This window comes from Prionailurus bengalensis, chromosome B3, assembly GCF_016509475.1.
Source record: "Prionailurus bengalensis isolate Pbe53 chromosome B3, Fcat_Pben_1.1_paternal_pri, whole genome shotgun sequence".
NCBI classification, from domain to species: domain Eukaryota; kingdom Metazoa; phylum Chordata; class Mammalia; order Carnivora; family Felidae; genus Prionailurus; species Prionailurus bengalensis.
Window position 1 is genome coordinate 49,543,715 of NC_057355.1, and position 20,000 is coordinate 49,563,714.

The 20,000-nt window shown below is 38.2% G+C and overlaps 1 non-coding gene across 1 annotated transcript; it reads left to right on the forward strand.

Annotated features, from left to right (window-relative positions):
* Positions 1-1,412: 1,412 nt before the first annotated feature.
* On the forward strand, positions 1,413-1,538 carry LOC122469877. Its single transcript, XR_006293757.1, has one exon. It is a non-coding gene; the product is annotated as a small nucleolar RNA SNORA51 (small nucleolar RNA).
* The last annotated feature ends 18,462 nt before the right edge of the window (positions 1,539-20,000 follow it).

The following is a 20,000-nucleotide window of genomic DNA, read 5'->3' on the forward strand; positions in this document are numbered from 1 at the left end:
TTTGAATTCATCTATACTTTGTTTTAATCAAGCGAATCTCACCGGTTCTGAAACAGTTAAAAATTTATAAAACCTCACTCATATTACTTCAGTGGATTCTTGGACTCAAGTTCTTTAGGGATAATAATTTATCTTCAATAATTTGTTTTGAAAAGAGTCATATGACTTAAAATAGGATGGTTGTAAGGTAATTTATTCATTTGAAGTTAGTGGCAAATAATTGGTTAGGGCAAGCTAGCTGAAACAGAGATTGAAATATCCATTAAGGAAAAGTTTAGAACACTAAAATTTGACCCCCAGAATAAGCAGCAGGAAGAAGGATGGATAATGGGGAAAAGCAAATAAGAGATTTAGAGTGAGATATGTTTGTTTTTGAGATTTTATCTTAAAGAGTACCTATAAAATATTATGAAACATGAAATGAATATAAAAAGTCAAGGAAAAATGAATTATTCTCTTCTCCTGAGACAGTAAGAAATGGGTAAAGGGAGTAAAGTAATGTTAAACTTAGGACTTTTTGTAAATTACCTCTATTCCTAAAGCACATCTACACTTTTCTCTGAAAACCTAACACATTCCAATTCTCTAGCTATAAATGCCTTCATATAGGTTGTTTTAAATTTTTTTAATGTTTATTATTTTTGAGAGAAAGAGAGACAGAGTGCAAGCAGGGGAGGGGCAGAAAGAGAGAGGGAGACACAGAATCCAAAGTAGGCTCTACGCTCTGAGCTGTCAGCACAGAGTCCGACACGGGGCTCAAACCCACGAACCATGAGATCATGCATGACCTGAGCTGAAGTCAGACGTTTAACTGACTGAGCCACCCATGTGCCCCCATACAGGTTGTTTTATAATGAATTTCCAAAGGTATCCTTTACTGCACTTCAGAGTATTGTATTCTATAGGCAATTAAATCATTATTGGTCAAAGTGATATAGAAAGGGGAGCTCTCCCTTTGGATTATATATGATTGAGGTTTGGGGTAAGCTCTAAAATTCTGAATTCTCATCCTCAGTAGAATTCCATTTTGGATGCATCTTTTTATTAATAATTACTTGATGCCAGTTGTGTCAGAGTTTTGTGTTTGGTCTGGGCCTACATAGTAGAAGGGCAACCATAGAAAGCCTGTTGTGACTTGAGTCTTTGGCTGTGAAATGAGGGACCCTGAATCATCCGCTCTGCTTCATTATTAGCAGGGCCCCTAAACCTGTTTTAGGCATAGTCGTTGCAGATGTTAGTATCTTATTAATGCTATGGGAGGGGCATTGCCCTGTACGCAGTAGATCCACCACAAGATCTGTGTTCTAGGATATACATGGTTCAGTATAACCAGGGTAACAGAGTGTGCTGGAGTCACTTGGCAAAGTACTGGTTTTAGAGATGAGATCTAGGAGAAGAGTTGGCCCATTCAAAACCTGAGAGTGCTTACCACAGACTGTGTTCTTCTACTGATGGTACAGAAAAAGGAGGCAGAGTAAATCTACCCATATACACCACAGTCCAGGCCCTTTGCCTGCATTGTGAATGGGGAGACATGGAGTTGGGGAAAATATTAATTAATTAAAAAAGAAAGAAGAAAAAAGAAAAAAAATCCCTGAGGCTGTTTGCCTCAGTGGCCTCAGGTAATCTGTATATTCTCTTTGGGAGGCTGGGACGTTGAGAGGAGTGGTTGTAGGATAGAAGTAGAGGAATGCTGATTGCAGGAACCAAAGGTATTTCCCTCTTGGTGGAAGCTTGGTTGATTTGGAGAATATGACAGATGCTTTGGTTTTGGAAATAAGACCTAGAGTAGATGGAATGGACTACTGTCCTTCAAATAAGAAAGCTGAGTGCTGGGGAGGAGGGGGGATTGGAGTCATTAATTGGCATTTTGGTAGGAGTTTATGGTGTGTAGGCAATAACCCTAACATCTTCATTCTTTGGCCTCTTCCTTCTCCTGAAGGCTTGGGAGGGGTGTCTTGAAATTACAATAAGAAATTAGTAGAGCCAAGAGTTCTACTTTTAGGTAGAAATGAAGTTTTGTTTAGGAATTGTCATCATTTCCAAGGAAGTCATGAGTGGCAGAACAATAGCCAAATATTCCAGACTAGTAGTGTGAGAAGGTACCTGAAAGCAGAATTTCTCTGAGGGGTACTGGTGTCCCCCCACCCCTCCCACCCTTGGCAGAGCATGTCTGACTTTTGGCTCGTTGTGCCTGTGGCTAGTTGGCAGTGAAGAAGAAATAGAACACCACTGGGCTACTACAGCAGCAACAGGCAACCTCTCCATTTTGTACTAGAGACTTTGACCTTCAATTACTTGTGGGTTCTTAGCTTCTACCCAGATGGCTGAAGCTACTTACATATGACTTTTGCATAAATGTGATACTATTGTGCATATTTTAGGGATTTTTATAGGATTTGTTAACCAAAACACATAAATCTATTCCTATCTGCTAGACTCTCAGACTTTGGTATATGGAATTACTCTCAGACTTTGGTATATGGAATGAAAGATAAAAGTTGATGTAATCAAAGGAAATGCATATTTGATTTCAGATTAATTGAACTGAAGGTAGAAACATGAAAATGCATTAACTCGAACAGTAGCTTTAAACAGAATAAACTATGGACTTTTCAAAGGATTATGATTACCCTTAATCATGCCAAAATGAAGCTTGAAGCAATTATGGATAATACAGATGTATTATTAATACCAGCTGAAACCCAGGTTTTGATTATGTAAGAAAACAGGCTTAGACTTTTGGCAGATGGTTAACTTAAAAGTTAAAGTAAATCCAAGTTTTTAAATATGGAAGATGTAGGGAGCATTTCAGCTTGATAAACCCAGATTTATTTTCTCCACAGGAAATCATTGAAACTGGAATTACCTCAGCAATTTACAAATGTGACTCTGTTCTTTAGAAAGTAACTGTGCCTTTGTTTTTCTGAATACTCAAGTTTATAATTTTCTAATGCGTTGTGTTTGTCAAACTATGACGTGGAAGCCTTTTTTTTTTTTTTTTGACATGTGTAGACTTCCATTAGCTTTTCTTCTCCTTTGTTAACCTTTCTTGATTCTCTTTCTATGGAAGTCCCTGGATTGTGATAGTGTAAATGGACATCATGATGGATGGGAGATTCTTTCTTGCTACAGCAGTGTGATTCCCAAATGAATATGGAGCATGGAAGCAGGACAAATAAATGTACTGAAGTTGGTGGAGCTAATAGAATGGTTTCTTACAGTTTAACAAGGGCAAGGAAGAATCTTTGACTTAAGTTCAGTCAGAACTGTACACCAGGGTCAAGGATGTCAGCACTGTTGTCTCACTTTTTGGCTTCAGTATTCTAGAGCAGGGTATCTGCCATGCTGTTTTCCCCTATTACTGCTTATAAGAGGAACAGCATTTTTACTCTTCAGGAAAGTGGAGGAGTGAAAAGACCAGAGCCCTGGGAAATCATATTATCTTTCATCAATTAGGCAATTGTGTTTTATGAGAGAATGTGATTTGAGTTTCATCTGAGTATAAAACAAACTATTGGGAAGAATTTGGTTGCAAATATCCAATGTAGCTTTTTGGAGTAGAGGAATAAAGTGGAAAATGACAGCAAGATTGAGAGAAAGAGAGAAATAGAGAAAGAGATGATAGAGATCAGATTTTTACCTGAAAATAACATGCAGGTGCATACTAAACCACCTGCAAATCTATGCGCTCTTTCTAACAGCTTCACAACTGAATGCTATCTTTAGGAAAATATAAGTAGAGATTACTGACTGGGGATGAATGGAATCCCCTAAAGTGAGTACATACTTTTCATTTTAGAACACTTTATTGTTAAAATGAATCATTATCAAGGAGAAGGAAGACATGGTTTATCATTTTAAGAAATTTCATCCTATCAAAGGAGAAAAAAAGGACAAATACAAACAAGACAGAAAAGAACTAACATTCGTTAAACACTTATTTGCTGGGAACTAGACTAAATATAACATTACAACACTATAGACAATATACCATATTTTTTGCATATACCATATTTGTTGTAACACTATGAAATAGGCATTATTATCACATATTTTACTGATAAAAACTGAGAATTAAGAGGTTAAATAGCTTGCCCAAAGTCACATCAATTAAAAGACAGATCCAGGATCTGAATCTGTAAATCTGACTTCAGATGCTAAACTCTTAATCACTGTGCTCTACTATCTCATTGGCACCTCAGTGCCCTTTTTATTGATCATTAGAGAATATGATCTTTATATGTGCCATCTTTATATGTGCCTAATGGTTGAATAGCTAGAACATGAAGGCTGGTAAGCATGGCTAGCCTGATAAGAGTCAAATGGGGCTGAAGAGGAGTGGCTTTATGGCCAAAAGGCATTTAAAGAGGCAGGGAGAAAATATGAATTGATCCTATACAGAGGCAGTTGAATAATTTCCTGGACTGATTCCATGTCTTAATTTCTCTTTTTTAAAAAGTAATTTTCTTAATTTTCTAGACCATCCTCTAATTAAGGGGCTCACAGATGTTTATTCATTATGTTAAAAATTCAAGTTTTAATGGTGTAGTCTTAAGAGACTCAAACAAGTAACAATTAGCTCTGTGGCTTTTGGCCAAGCAGTGTTAATGCCTAAATCCATCTAATATTTCACTTGGCCAGACTGTAGGATAGCATTCTCCTACTGTAATTTCCCTTGCATCCTGACTTTCTGCAGTAAATGGCTCTACCAAGGAAATGAGCCACTATCTAAGCCTTCTTCCTTGTACCAGTTGGTTTTAATGACACTTGTAGTCTTTCCCATAATTTCCCAAAGTGACATGTTGCTTAAATAGAACCTGTTCATTTATGAATTCATTTGGCCATTTAGTCCTTTCTTATTCCTTCCTTCTTTACTCCTTCCCTTCTCCTTCCTTTCACACATCTTTCTTCTCTTCTCTTTTATTCCCTACCACCCTTTTGCCCTTTCCTACCTTCAAGGGTAATTACTAGGTTCTCAAGAAATGCTAGGCCTTGTACTAAGTACTGTGGAGGGCATAGATACTCCATATCTACATCTACATAGATAGATATGTAGGTAGATATTATGATTGATTTTTAATCCATTTAATGAATATTTATTCAGTGCTTCCTGTATGCCAGGGCTCTATTATACAAGCTAGAAACAGAGTTGGGTACACAATAAAATTTCTTTTTCTCAGTAAGTTGTATTCCTGGGTATGTACTGGGGAGACAGACAAAAATATATCACATGTCAAGTAGTGATAAGAGCTCTGAATAAAAATGAAGAAGAGAATGGAGAGAGATGTGATGGGGAATGTATTATTTTTACAGAGGCTGGTCAAGGAAGGGTTCTCTGACAAGATTACATTTGATCAGAAATACATTTATCTGAGGGAAAAGTAAGTACCAAGGCCCTCAGGAGATTCATTTCTAACAGGGAAAAAAAGGTGTAAAGGTAAATAACTGTAACAGAAGGTAGAAAGGGTAAGTGCTGCAAGGGAGATGTTGAAGAGCTACTGAACTGGGTAAGTTTGGAGGAAGGGGATAAAACTGCCTGCTGTGGAGGGGGTATTATGGAGAGCAGGCCCCATTTCCAAGGGGTAAGGTAACTCACACACTCTGATGCCTCATGCAGAGCCTTTCCCCCAGACCTTCTCTTGAAGAAGGACCAGTGTCCTTGATTATGAGACAGTTGGGCTGTACATCTAACCAAGGAGCCCTTTGGTTAAGATGCTGAGATTCTAAGGATGGAAACAAGTTACACCACATGTTCAGTTTTTCTTTTAATTTCATACTCCTTGAAATCATATTTCCTTTTATAAGACGACTAACCTTCGGGGCACCTGAGGGTGGCTTAGTTGATTGAGCATCTGACTCTTGATTTCAATTCAGGTCATGATCCCATGGTTGTGGGATTGGCTCTAGGCTGAGTGTGGAGCCTGTTTGAGATTCTCTCTCTCCCTCTGCCCCTCTCCCCCATTTGTGTGTGTGTTCTCTCTCTCTGAAAGAAAGCAAGAGAGAAAGAAAGAAAGAAAGAAAGAAAGAAAGAAAGAAAGAAAGAAAGAAAGAAAGAAAGAAAGAAAAAAGACCAAACATCTATGCCCAATGTTGGCCACCAAAGGCAAGAAGGCAAAGGGAGTACTTTTGTTTTTAGATAATTGCTTTGTGCTCAAGATTAGGATACCCCCATTTTTACTTGTTTTGGTCAGTGTGGCAAGGTCTTAGTTCTTCTACTAGAATGCAGATACCCCAGTGAAAAAGAAAGCACTTAACGCAGTATCAGCTAACATTTGACTATTAGCTAGAAAGTGTACAAACAAGGAAGTATGAAAATGAAACATAGAAGTTTATATCATAGTTTAATTTTTAAACTGGGATACTGGCAATGACTGAATATAGGACCCTAAATGGAGAAGTATTGGATGGAAAGAGTACAGGATGGGTGGAAAGATGAAAGAAAGAGAAAAAAAAATTCCTTAACAGAACAGATGTATTCACATTGCGAAATTGATCCAATAGAGACCTCTCAACACAGAGTTACAGATATGTTTAGAAGAGAAAAGATACTTTGATAAGCTACTTGAAGCAAAGGTGAGACCATAGGATAGGATATGGGGGTCTGCAGGAGCCATGGCAAACTTGTGATAACTTAAGTAGTGTGCCTTAGAAACAAATAGGGATGTATTTATTTATTAAAAAAAAAGTTTATTTATTTTTGAGAGAGATCCCAAGTGGGGGAGGGGCAGAGAGAGGGGAGCAGAGAATCTGAAGTGGGCTCTGTGCTGACAGCACTGAGCCGGATGTGGGGCTTAAACCCACGTACTGCAAGATCATGATGTGAGCCGGTCGGATGCTCAACCCACTGAACCACTGAGGTGCCCCTCCAGTAATATTTTCTATTCACTCAAAATATATTGATTGGAGTGTGCACTGGGTAGAAATTAAGGGCAAGAATACCTAAGGTAGAGCACCATTGAGCTGGATGGGAGTGGATGATGAGAGGACCCCTGATTTCAATATTCACTCAGCAGAGGTAGAGAAGCAGAGGCAGCTGTTCCAAAGTGTCACCCTCCCCAACCCCTAAAATGGGCAGATATCCCAAGGATCCCACTGCATTTTTCTACAATCCGTACCATGGAGACTTAAATCTATCTTTATCTAGATATTAAGAAATAGGTCAATGCCAGCTGATATCTGGATTACATATACTTTAAAAACTACTATAAATTTTCATTAGGATGTTAGCGAATCAGAACTTCAGAAGTGTGGATTAAAGTGCAAGCTCCAGTGTTCAACATGAAGGGGAAGGGAATGTTTGAAATTTAGCACTAAGTGACTCTTCCTTTTAATAGATGGGAATAAAACTGTCTTTGGTCAAGAATTATTTTATTTGTCTGTATCTCAGGATGGTCTTTCACAGAAGTGGGTTTTTGCTATTGGGACTCTGGGAGTAGAGGAGTTCTATGCTATTATTTCTTTTCATGGCTCTCAGTGCACATTTAGAATCTTTGAATGTCCCACTCAATTTCTCTGTTTTTTGAAGTTTTGGGAAACTCCAACTATCAACAGAGGAAAAACTTGCATAAGGCTGAACAGGGTGATGACTGAGTCATTACAGTGCTCTTATTTGAATACTAACTAGCCAAGAACAGTGAGGTTTCAAAAACCTTCCAGTCCTCTGGGGAGACTTTTGATTTCTGACAAGATGATTAACTGAGCCTGGGTTGCTTTCTCTGTCACCATACCAACACCAAATCGCTGCAGAAGTCAGAGGGAAGTCAGTGGGATTGGCAAACTGAAAAACAAAGAAGCAAACAAACTCAGAAACACTGAGCAAAGAACATGTCTGGGTTTCACAGTGTGGGAAATGGCAGCCTGGTTTGGAAGAGGACTGGACACACCAGACTTCCACTGCCCTAGACTCAAGTGGCTGCTGAGCACTTACAATGTGGCTAGTCTGAATGGAGATGTGCTGCAAGTATAAAATACTCCCCAGATTTTGAAAACTTAGTATAAAAAAAAAGGAATGCAAAGTACCTCATTAATTCATTTTTGTATTGCTTACATGTTGAGATGGTAATATTTTGGATATATTGGACTAAATAAAATATATTATTTTTATGGATTTGCTAGGACTTCTGTAACAAAGTACTCCAGAGTGGGTGGCTTAAACAACAGAAATTTACTTTCTCACAGTTCTGGAGGCTAGAAGTCCAAGATCAAGATGTTGGCAAACTTGATTTCTTCTGAGGCCTCTCTAATTGGTTTTTATTTATTTTTATTTTTATTATTATTTTTTATTTAGATTCGAGTTAGTTAACATATAGTGTAGTATTGGTTTCAGGAGTAGAATTTAGCGATTCATCACTTGCTCATCCCAACAAGTGCCCTCTTTAATGCCCATCACCCATTTAGGCTATCCCCCAACCCAATAGTCCTCCAGCAACCCTCAGTTCGTTCTTTGTATTTAAGAGTCTCTTATGGTTTGCCTCCCTCTCTGTTTTTATCTTATTTTTCATTCCTTTCCTCTATATTTATCTGTTTTGTTTCTTAAATTCCACTATGAGTGAAATCATATGATATTTGTCTTTCTCTAACTTATTTTGCTCAGCATAATACACTCTAGTTCCATCCACATGATTGCAAATGGCAAGACTTCATTCTTTTTTATCACCGAATAATATTCCATTGTATATATATACCACTTTTATTTATTTATTTATTTATTTATTTATTTATATTTATTTATTTATTTTTTTAAATGAAATTTATTGACAAATTGGTTTCCATACAACACCCAGTGCTCATCCCAAAAGGTGCCCTCCTCAATACCCATCACCCACCCTCTCCTCCCTCCCACCCCCCATCAACCCTCAGTTTGTTCTCAGTTTTTAACAGTCTCTTATGCTTTGGCTCTCTCCCATTCTAACCTCTTTTTTTTTTTTTTCCTTCCCCTCCCCCATGGGTTCCTGTTCAGTTTCTCAGGATCCACATAAGAGTGAAACCATATGGTATCTGTCTTTCTCTGTATGGCTTATTTCACTTAGCATCACCCTCTCCAGTTCCATCCACGTTGCTACAAAAGGCCATATTTCATTTTTTCTCATTGCCACGTAATATTCCATTGTGTATATAAACCACAATTTCTTTATCCATTCATCAGTTGATGGACATTTAGGCTCTTTCCATAATTTGGCTATTGTTGAGAGTGCTGCTATGAACATTGGGGTACAAGTGGCCCTATGCATCAGTGCTCCTGTATCCCTTGGATAAATTCCTAGCAGTGCTATTGCTGGGTCATAGGGTAGGTCTATTTTTAATTTTTTGAGGAACCTCCACACTGCTTTCCAGAGCGGCTGCACCAATTTGCATTCCCACCAACAGTGCAAGAGGGTTCCCGTTTGTCCACATCCTCTCCAGCATCTATAGTCTCCTGATTTGTTCATTTTGGCCACTCTGACTGGCGTGAGGTGATACCTGAGTGTGGTTTTGATTTGTATTTCCCTGATAAGGAGCGACGCTGAACATCTTTTCATGTGCCTGTTGGCCATCCGGATGTCTTCTTTAGAGAAGTGTCTATTCATGTTTTCTGCCCATTTCTTCACTGGGTTATTTGTTTTTCGGGTGTGGAGTTTGGTGAGCTCTTTATAGATTTTGGATACTAGCCCTTTGTCCGATATGTCATTTGCGAATATCTTTTCCCATTCCGTTGGTTGCCTTTTAGTTTTGTTGGTTGTTTCCTTTGCTGTGCAGAAGCTTTTTATCTTCATAAGGTCCCAGTAATTCACTTTTGCTTTTAATTCCCTTGCCTTTGGGGATGTGTCGAGTAAGAGATTGCTACGGCTGAGGTCAGAGAGGTCTTTTCCTGCTTTCTCCTCTAAGGTTTTGATGGTGTCCTGTCTCACATTTAGGTCCTTTATCCATTTTGAGTTTATTTTTGTGAATGGTGTGAGAAAGTGGTCTAGTTTCAACCTTCTGCATGTTGCTGTCCAGTTCTCCCAGCACCATTTGCGAAAGAGGCTGTCTTTTTTCCATTGGATGTTCTTTCCTGCTTTGTCAAAGATGAGTTGGCCATACGTTTGTGGGTCTAGTTCTGGGGTTTCTATTCTATTCCATTGGTCTATGTGTCTGTTTTGGTGCCAATACCATGCTGTCTTGATGATGACAGCTTTGTAGTAGAGGCTAAAGTCTGGGATTGTGATGCCTCCTGCTTTGGTCTTCTTCTTCAAAATTCCTTTGGCTATTCGGGGCCTTTTGTGGTTCCATGTGAATTTTAGGATTGCTTGTTCTAGTTTCGAGAAGAATGCTGGTGCAATTTTGATTGGGATTGCATTGAATGTGTAGATAGCTTTGGGTAGTATTGACATTTTGACAATATTTATTTTTCCAATCCATGAGCAGGGAATGTCTTTCCATTTCTTTAAATCTTCTTCAATTTCCTTCATAAGCTTTCTATAGTTTTCAGCATACAGATCCTTTACATCTTTGGTTAGATTTATTCCTAGGTATTTTATGCTTCTTGGTGCAATTGTGAATGGGATCAGTTTCTTTATTTGTCTTTCTGTTGCTTCATTGTTAGTGTATAAGAATGCAACTGATTTCTGTACATTGATTTTGTATCCTGCAACTTTGCTGAATTCCTGTATCAGTTCTAGCAGACTTTTGGTGGAGTCTATCGGATTTTCCATGTATAATATCATGTCATCTGCAAAAAGCGAAAGCTTGACTTCATCTTTGCCAATTTTGATGCCTTTGATTTCCTTTTGTTGTCTGATTGCTGATGCTAGAACTTCCAGCACTATGTTAAACAGCAGCGGTGAGAGTGGGCATCCTTGTCGTGTTCCTGATCTCAGGGAAAAAGCTTTCAGTTTTTCCCCGTTGAGGATGATGTTAGCTGTGGGCTTTTCATAAATGGCTTTTATGATCTTTAAGTATGTTCCTTCTATCCCAACTTTCTCAAGGGTTTTTATTAAGAAAGGGTGCTGGATTTTGTCGAAGGCCTTTTCTGCATCGATTGACAGGATCATATGGTTCTTCTCTTTTTTTTTGTTAATGTGATGTATCACGTTGATTGATTTGCGAATGTTGAACCAGCCCTGCATCCCAGGAATGAATCCCACTTGATCATGGTGAATAATTCTTTTTATATGCTGTTGAATTCGATTTGCTAGTATCTTATTGAGAATTTTTGCATCCATATTCATCAGGGATATTGGCCTGTAGTTCTCTTTTTTTACTGGGTCTCTGTCTGGTTTAGGAATCAAAGTAATACTGGCTTCATAGAATGAGTCTGGCAGTTTTCCATCCCTTTCTATTTCTTGGAATAGCTTGAGAAGGATAGGTATTATCTCTGCTTTAAACGTCTGGTAGAACTCCCCTGGGAAGCCATCTGGTCCTGGACTCTTATTTGTTGGGAGATTTTTGATAACCGATTCAATTTCTTCGCTGGTTATGGGTCTGTTCAAGCTTTCTATTTCCTCCTGATTGAGTTTTGGAAGCGTGTGGGTGTTCAGGAATTTGTCCATTTCTTCCAGGTTGTCCACTTTGTTGGCATATAATTTTTCATAGTATTCCCTGATAATTGTTTGTATCTCTGAGGGATTGGTTGTAATCATTCCATTTTCATTCATGATTTTATCTATTTGGGTCATCTCCCTTTTCTTTTTGAGAAGCCTGGCTAGAGGTTTGTCAATTTTGTTTATTTTTTCAAAAAACCAACTTTTGGTTTCGTTGATCTGCTCTACAGTTTTTTTAGTTTCTATATTGTTTATTTCTGCTCTGATCTTTATTATTTCTCTTCTTCTGCTGGGCTTAGGCTGCCTTTGCTGTTCTGCTTCTAGTTCCTTTAGGTGTGCTGTTAGATTTTGTATTTGGGATTTTTCTTGTTTCTTGAGATAGGCCTGGATTGCAATGTATTTTCCTCTCAGGACTGCCTTTGCTGCGTCCCAAAGCGTTTGGATTGTTGTATTTTCATTTTCGTTTGTTTCCATATATTTTTTAATTTCTTCTCTAATTGCCTGGTTGACCCACTCATTCGTTAGTAGGGTGTTCTTTAACCTCCATGCTTTTGGAGGTTTTCCAGACTTTTTTCTGTGGTTGATTTCAAGCTTCATAGCATTGTGGTCTGAAAGTAAGCATGGTATAATTTCAATTCTTGTAAACTTATGAAGGGCTGTTTTGTGACCCAGTATATGATCTATCTTGGAGAATGTTCCATGTGCACTCGAGAAGAAAGTATATTCTGTTGCTTTGGGATGCAGAGTTCTAAATATATCTGTCAAGTCCATCTGATCCAATGTCTCATTCAGGGCCCTTGTTTCTTTATTGACCGTGTGTCTAGATGATCTATCCATTTCTGTAAGTGGTGTATTAAAGTCCCCTGCAATGACCACATTCTTATCAATAAGGTTGCTTGTGTTTATGAGTAATTGTTTTATATATTTGGGGGCTCCGGTATTCGGTGCATAGACATTGATAATTGTTAGCTCTTCCTGATGGATAGACCCTGTAACTATTATATAATGTCCTTCTTCATCTCTTGTTACAGCCTTTAATTTAAAGTCTAGTTTGTCTGATATAAGTATGGCTACTCCAGCTTTCTTTTGGCTTCCAGTCGCATGATAAATAGTTCTCCATCCCCTCACTCTCAATCTAAAGGTGTCCTCAGGTCTAAAATGAGTCTCTTGTAGACAGCAAATAGATGGGTCTTGTTTTTTTATCCATTCTGATACCCTATGTCTTTTGGTTGGCGCATTTAATCCATTTACATTCAGTGTTATTATAGAAAGATACGGGTTTAGAGTCATTGTGATGTCTGTATGTTTTATGCTTGTAGTGATGTCTCTGGGACTTTGTCTCACAGGGTCCCCCTTAGGATCTCTTGTAGGGCTGGTTTAGTGGTGACAAATTCCTTCAGTTTTTGTTTGTTTGGGAAGACCTTTATCTCTCCTTCTATTCTAAATGACAGACTTGCTGGATAAAGGATTCTCGGCTGCATATTTTTTCTGTCTAGCACCCTGAAAATCTCGTGCCAATTCTTTCTGGCCTGCCAAGTTTCAAAAGAGAGATCAGTCACGAGTCTTATAGGTCTCCCTTTATATGTGAGGGCACGTTTACCCCTCGCTGCTTTCAGAATTTTCTCTTTATCCTTGTATTTTGCCAGTTTCACTATGATATGTCGTGCAGAAGATCGATTCAAGTTACGTCTGAAGGGAGTTCTCTGTGCCTCTTGGATTTCAATGCCTTTTTCCTTCCCCAGTTCAGGGAAGTTCTCAGCTATGATTTCTTCAAGTACCCCTTCAGCCCCTTTCCCTCTCTCTTCCTCCTCTGGGATACCAATTATGCATATATTATTTCTTTTTATTGTATCACTTAGTTCTCTAATTTTCCCCTCATACTCCTGGATTTTTTTATCTCTCTTTTTCTCAGCTTCCTCTTTTTCCATAACTTTATCTTCTAGTTCACCTATTCTCTCCTCTGCCTCTTCAAGCCGAGCTGTGGTGGTTTCCATTTTATTATGCATTTCGTTTAAAGCGTTTTTCAGCTCCTCGTGACTGTTCCTTAGGCCCTTGATCTCTGTAGCAAGAGATTCTCTGCTGTCCTCTATACTGTTTTCAAGCCCAGCGATTAATTTTATGACTATTATTCTAAATTCACTTTCTGTTATATTATTTAAATCCTTTTTGATCAGCTCATTAGCTGTTGTTATTTCCTGGAGATTCTTCTGAGGGGAGTTCTTCCGCTTGGTCATTTTGGATAGTCCCTGGCGTGGTGAGGACCTGCAGGGCACTTCCCCTGTGCTGTGGTGTATAACTGGAGTTGGTGGGCGGGGCCGCAGTCAGACCTGATGTCTGCCCCCAGCCCACCGCTGGGGCCACAGTCAGACTGGTGTGTGCCTTCTCTTCCCCTCTCCTAGGGGTGGGATTCACTGTGGGGTGGTGTGGCTCGTCCGGGCTACTTGCACCCTGCCAGGCTTGTGATGCTGGGGATCTGGCCTATTAGCTGGGGTGGGTAGGCAAGGTGCTCAGGGGCAGGAGGGGCAGGCTTAGATCGCTTCTCCTTAGGTGATCCACTTCAGGAGGGGCCCTGTGGCAGCGGGAGGGAGTCAGATCTGCTGCCGGAGGTTTGGCTCCGCCGAAGCGCAGAGTTGGGTGTTTGCGCTGAGCGAGCAAGTTCCCTGGCAGGAACCGGTTCCCTTTGGGATTTCGGCTGGGGGATGGGCGGGGGAGATGGCGCTGGCGAGCGCCTTTGTTCCCCACCAAACTGAGCTCTGTTGTCACGGGGCTCAGCAGCTCTCCCTCTGGTTGTCCTCCAGCCTTCCCGCTTTCCGAGCAGAGCTGTTAACTTATGACCTCCCAGACGCTAAGTCACGCTTGTTGTGGGAACACAGTCCGTCAGGCCCCTCCGCTTTTGCAAGCCAGACTCGGGGGCTCTGCTTGGCCAGTGAGCCGCCCCTCCGCCCCGGCTCCCTCCCGCCAGTCCGTGGAGCGCACACCGCCTCGCCGCCCTTCCTACCCTCTTCCGTGGGCCTCTCGTCTGCGCTTGGTTCCGGCGACTCCGTTCTGCTAATCCTCTGGCGGTTTTCTGGGTTTTTTAGGCAGGTGTAGATGGAATCTAAGTGATCAGTAGGACGTGCGGTGAGCCCAGCGTCCTCCTAAGCCGCCATCTTCTACCACTTCTTAATCCATTCATTAGTTTATGGACATTTGGGCTCTTTCCATAATTTGACTATTGTTGATAGCACTGCTATAAACATGGGATGCATGTGCTTCTTCGAATCAACATTTTTGTATCCTTTGGATAAATACCTAGCAATGTAATTGTGGGTTGTAGGGTAGTTCTATTTTTAACTTTTGGAGGAAACTCCATATTGTTTTCCAGAATAGCTGCACCAGTTTGCATTCCCACCAACATTGCAAAAGTGTTCCCCTTTCTCTGCATCTTCACCAACATGTGTTGTTTGCTGAGTTGTTCACTTTAGCCATTCTGTCTCATTAGTTTTTAGATGGCTATCCTCTCCCTGTATCTTCACATGATCTTTCCTCTGCATGTGTCCATGTCCCAAACTCCTCTTTTTATAAAGACATTAGTCATATTGGAGTTAGGGCCCACCTTAATGATCTCATTTGAAGCCTTCTTTAAAGGCCCTCTCTCCAAATGCAGTCCCATTCTAAAATGCTAGGCGTTAGGATTTCAACATATAAATTTGAGGGTGGGAGGAAGAGGACATAATTCAGTCTACATAACATTATTAAATTTAAAAACACCTGTTTCTTTTCTAAAAAAATATAGGTACTTGAAAATTTTAAATTACACATGTGGCTTGCATTATATTTCTATTGGACAGTGCTGCACTAAACTGTAACTTCAAAATGGCAAACTCCTTTATATGTTGTTCATTACTGAGTTTCTTGGTACTTTAAACAGAGCCTGGCACAAATACATGCTTAATTACATTTGTTGCCTCCAGAATGAATGGGCATCGTAGACAGTAGATAGGGTGTGACTGGATTTTAGATATGAATCTTTAGATAGGATTCTGTGCCCTGGTAATTACCTGAGTAGCTCATTGTTGGCCTCATTGACACCATAAGGCAAAAAAGCAGCCTACTGACAGCTAGATAACAGCATGGTGGGCAGGGCTGGGATGTGGGAATTTGCAATGAGTGTAGACAGGTCTATGGGCCTTCAAGCCTTCCCTCTCCCCTAACACCCTCTCCATCTTGAGGGCTATGTGCTAGAATGGAGGGAGACTACTCTTGAAGATTAGTGCCAAGAGAGGTACAGACTGTAATATTAGAGGTTTTCTGAAGTTCCCTGGAGATCACAACCTAGAAACTTTTCACAAAAGTAATTTTTAAAAAGACTATTATATAAAAAAAGTATTTTGAAAAATTAGATGAGCTAGGTTTCTTGAAGAATATGTAATTATAAAATGGCATAAGAAGATAAAGGACAAATGAATTTGATGGTAATCAAAAACCCTTACCTCTACCCATACTCCCCACAAGCGCTGGACAAAGATGACTTTATGGGAGAGTTATACCAAATTTTCTGTGGAAGAAAATTACTGTTTTATATAAGTTTTATGAAAAAAGAAAGAGGAAAACTTGCAAACTTTTTTTAAGGCTAGTATGACTTTTACCCAAATAAAGACAGCATAAGGAAAGGTAATTAAAGGTCCACTTTACTTATGAACTGTATGTGAAAATCCTAAATAACATATACAGTTAAATCCATCAGTGTATTACAAATATCAGATCAAGTAAGAATGGTTAATTTCATAAATTCTATCAGTATACTGCATTATATTAATTGAATAAACAAGAATTCTTTCATGGTTATCTTAATAAATGCGGCACAAGCTTTTGATAAATTTAAACATTTATAATGATTATATAAAACTTCTGCATGCTCTGTTCCTGCCAGTTGAGTTATATGCTTCCCATGAGTCTGTTGTGTTTGTTTCCAAAGCTTTTTATACCAGTTGTACTTGCTGTTATAATTATGTAATTGAGTTAAATATTATATAAACCAAAGAATTTTAAGTGTGAAAAGAGAATTGTTTCTCTGAAAGTTCAATTGAATGTTTTGGAAAGACTTGTTAAAGGCAAGTTGCTAAAAAATATTGGTAACAGATCATTTTAATTCCTATCATATTAAAAGTGAAGGCCTTGGTCCTACATCAAAAGATTGATGAATATATACGGATTTGTATATTTTATGTTAAAACAAAAATTCTAATAAGTGAATCACTTTGTATGATTCCTTTTTCCTGACTTTTACTTTATTCACTTACCAATTGGCCGCAGATATATTAGATAAGAGGGCTCTTATTGCATTATTTTGAAAAACAGTACTGCTCGAATTCCCTGTATCACCCCTTCCATTCTTTTCAGCCTCTTATTTGATTATGAAGAGGACTTGTAAGTGAATTAATATACTTTCACCGTACCTAGCCAGCTGTGTCACAGCATGAGTAGAAAAGATGTGTTGGACTGCCTATGTTAGGACTCTCTTTCTCCGAAATAATTAAATCTATAATAGGCCAGAGAGTTAGGGATTCTAAACTCTCCTGTTTCTTTTTTGTAATTTCTGAAACCCTTTTCTCATCCTCCTGTCAACTATGTATTCCCAAGTATGAATAAATACAATATATGAAAAATTTCTCTGTTTCCCTCTGCCCTAGATCTCAGCCACTGGAATAATTTTTTGTTGTTGTGAAAATGCACTGGCATACTGTTCTAGTATAGCTTTCTTAGAATTGTGCAAATTGAAATAGCATTCCAGAACCCAGATTTCTGGAGAAATAACAACACGATAATATTGCAACTTTTTTTTTTTTTGCTTGTTATGGTGTAAAGGAATTTTGGAGGAAAACATCATAGAAAGATGTTAAATATAATTCATTTGTGGACACATACATATATTGAACTTCTAGTGACTATCACTTTCTTTCTAATGTGAAAACTGTATAGTTTCTCTTTTAACAGTATAAAGAAAATCAGAAATGGAGAGTAAAATAAAAAATGGTTAAGGTGCAGTTTCTTATAGGGATTTTCCTGTTTCCTTTTATAAGAAAGTATATTAAGAAATTACCAAGAATATATATCTTATACAATTTATTTTCATTCAGAGTTACTGAGGTATAATAGGCATACAACAAATGTCACTATGTTTAAATGCACAGTTTTATGGGTTTTGCCAAATTTATGTTGTCATGTAAAAACCACCACTATTAAGTTATAGAATATTTCCACTATATCAAAAAGTTCCTTTTGCCCCTTTGCAGTCTCTTCCTCTTCCCAGTCCCTGTAACCAATGATCTGATTTCTATCTCTATGGTTTTGCCTTTTTTAGAATGTCATGTAAATGAAATAATAAAAAAATGATACATTTTTTTTGGTTGGGCTTTTTTTTCTTTAGCATAATGCTTTGGATACTTGTCCAAGTTGTTGCATATATTACATATATTACTACATATATTCTATCTATTGCTGAGTGGTATACCATTGTATGATGTACCTCAACTTGTTCATTCATTTACTGTTTTTTGGTTTCTATTTTAATTCTAGATAGTTAACATATAGTGTTATATTAGTTTCAGGTGTACAATATAGTAATTCAGCAGTTCAATACATCATCCTGTGCTCATCACACCAAGTGCACTGCTTAATTCCCATCACCTCTTTAACCACCCTCTCAACTCTGGTAACCATCAGATTGTTGCCTATAATTAAAAGTGTGTTTCTTTTTTTCTTTCCCCTATGTTCATCTGTTTTGTTTCTTAAATTCCACATACCAGTGAAATCATATGTTATTTGTCTTTCTCTGTATGACTGGTTTTGCTTAGCATTATACTCTCTAGGTCCATCCATGCCATTGCAAATGGCAAGATTTCATTCTTTTTAATGGCTGAGTAATATTCCATTATATACATATGTCATATCTTCTTTATCCATTCGTCAGTTGATGGACACTTGGGCTGCTTCCGTATCTTGGCTTTTGTAAATAATGCCTCAATAAACATAGGGGTGCATGTATCCCTTTGAACTAGTGTTTTTGTATTCTTTGGGTAAAGACCTACTAGTGAGGTCTACTAGTGAGATTGCTGGATCATAGGGTAGTTCTATTTTTAACTTTTTGAGAAAACTCCATACTGTTTTCCACAGTAGCTGCACCAGTTTGCAATCCCAGCAACAGTGTAAGAGGGTTCTCTTTTCTCCACATCCTCACCAACACCTGTTGTTTCTTGTGTTTTTTATTTTAACCATTCTGACAAGTGTGAGGTGGTATCTCATCATAGTTTTGATTTGCATTTCCCTGTTGATGAGTGATGTTGAACATCTTTTCATGTGTCTATGGGACATCTTTATTTCTTCTTTGGAAGAATGTCTGTTCATATTTTCTGACCATTTTTGATTGGATTACTTGGTTTTTGGGTGTTGAGTTTTGTAAGTTCTTTATATATTTTGGATACTGAAACTTTAAAGTGGATATGTGGACATGTGGATATGTGGATAAAGTGGATATGTCATTTGCACATATATTCATTCTCCCATTCAATAGGTTGCCTTTTAGTTGTTTTGTTTCCTTTGCTATGCTTAAGTTTTTATTTTGATTTAATTCCAATAGTTTATTTTTGCTTTTGTTTCCCCACCCCCAGGAAACATACCTAGAAAAACATTGCTACAGCTAATGTCAAAGAAGTTACTGCCTGTATTCTCTTCAAGGATTTTATAGTTTCCTGTCTCAAATTTAGGTCTTTCATCCATTTTGGATTTATTTTTGTGTATAGTGTAAGTAAGTGGTCCAGTTTCATTCTTTTGCATGTTGCTGTCCAGTTATCCTGACGCCATTTATTGAAGAGACTGTCTTATCCCCATTGGATATTCCTTCCTTGTTCATCGAAGATTAATTGACCATATAATTGTGGGTTTATTTCTGGATTTTCTATCCTGTTCTATTGATCTATATGTCTATTTTTTTTTTTTGTGGCCATAACATAATGTTTTGATGACTACAGCTTTGTCATATAATGTGAAGTCTAGAATTGTGACACCTCCAGCTTTGCTTTTCTTTTTCAAGGTTACCCTGACTATTCAGGGTCTTTTGTGGTTCTACAAAAATTTAAGAATTGTTTGTTCTAGTTCTGTGAAAAGTGCTGGTAGTATTTTGATAAGGATTGCATTAAATAGACTACATTGCTTTGAGTAGTATAGAAACTTTAACAGTGTTTTTTCTTCCAATCCATGAGGATGGGATATCTTTCCATTTCTTTGTGTCATCTTGAATTTCTTTCATTAGTTTTTTTTTTATAGTTTTCAGGGTACAGGTCTTCCCCTTATTTGGTTAGGTTTATTCCTAGGTATCTTATTATTTTGTGTGCATTTGTTGTTTTCTTAATTTTTCTTTCTGCTGCTTCATTATTAGTGTATAGAAATGCAACACATTTTTTGTACATTGATTTTGCATCCTGCAACCTTACTGAATTTGTTTATCAGTTCTAGCAGTTT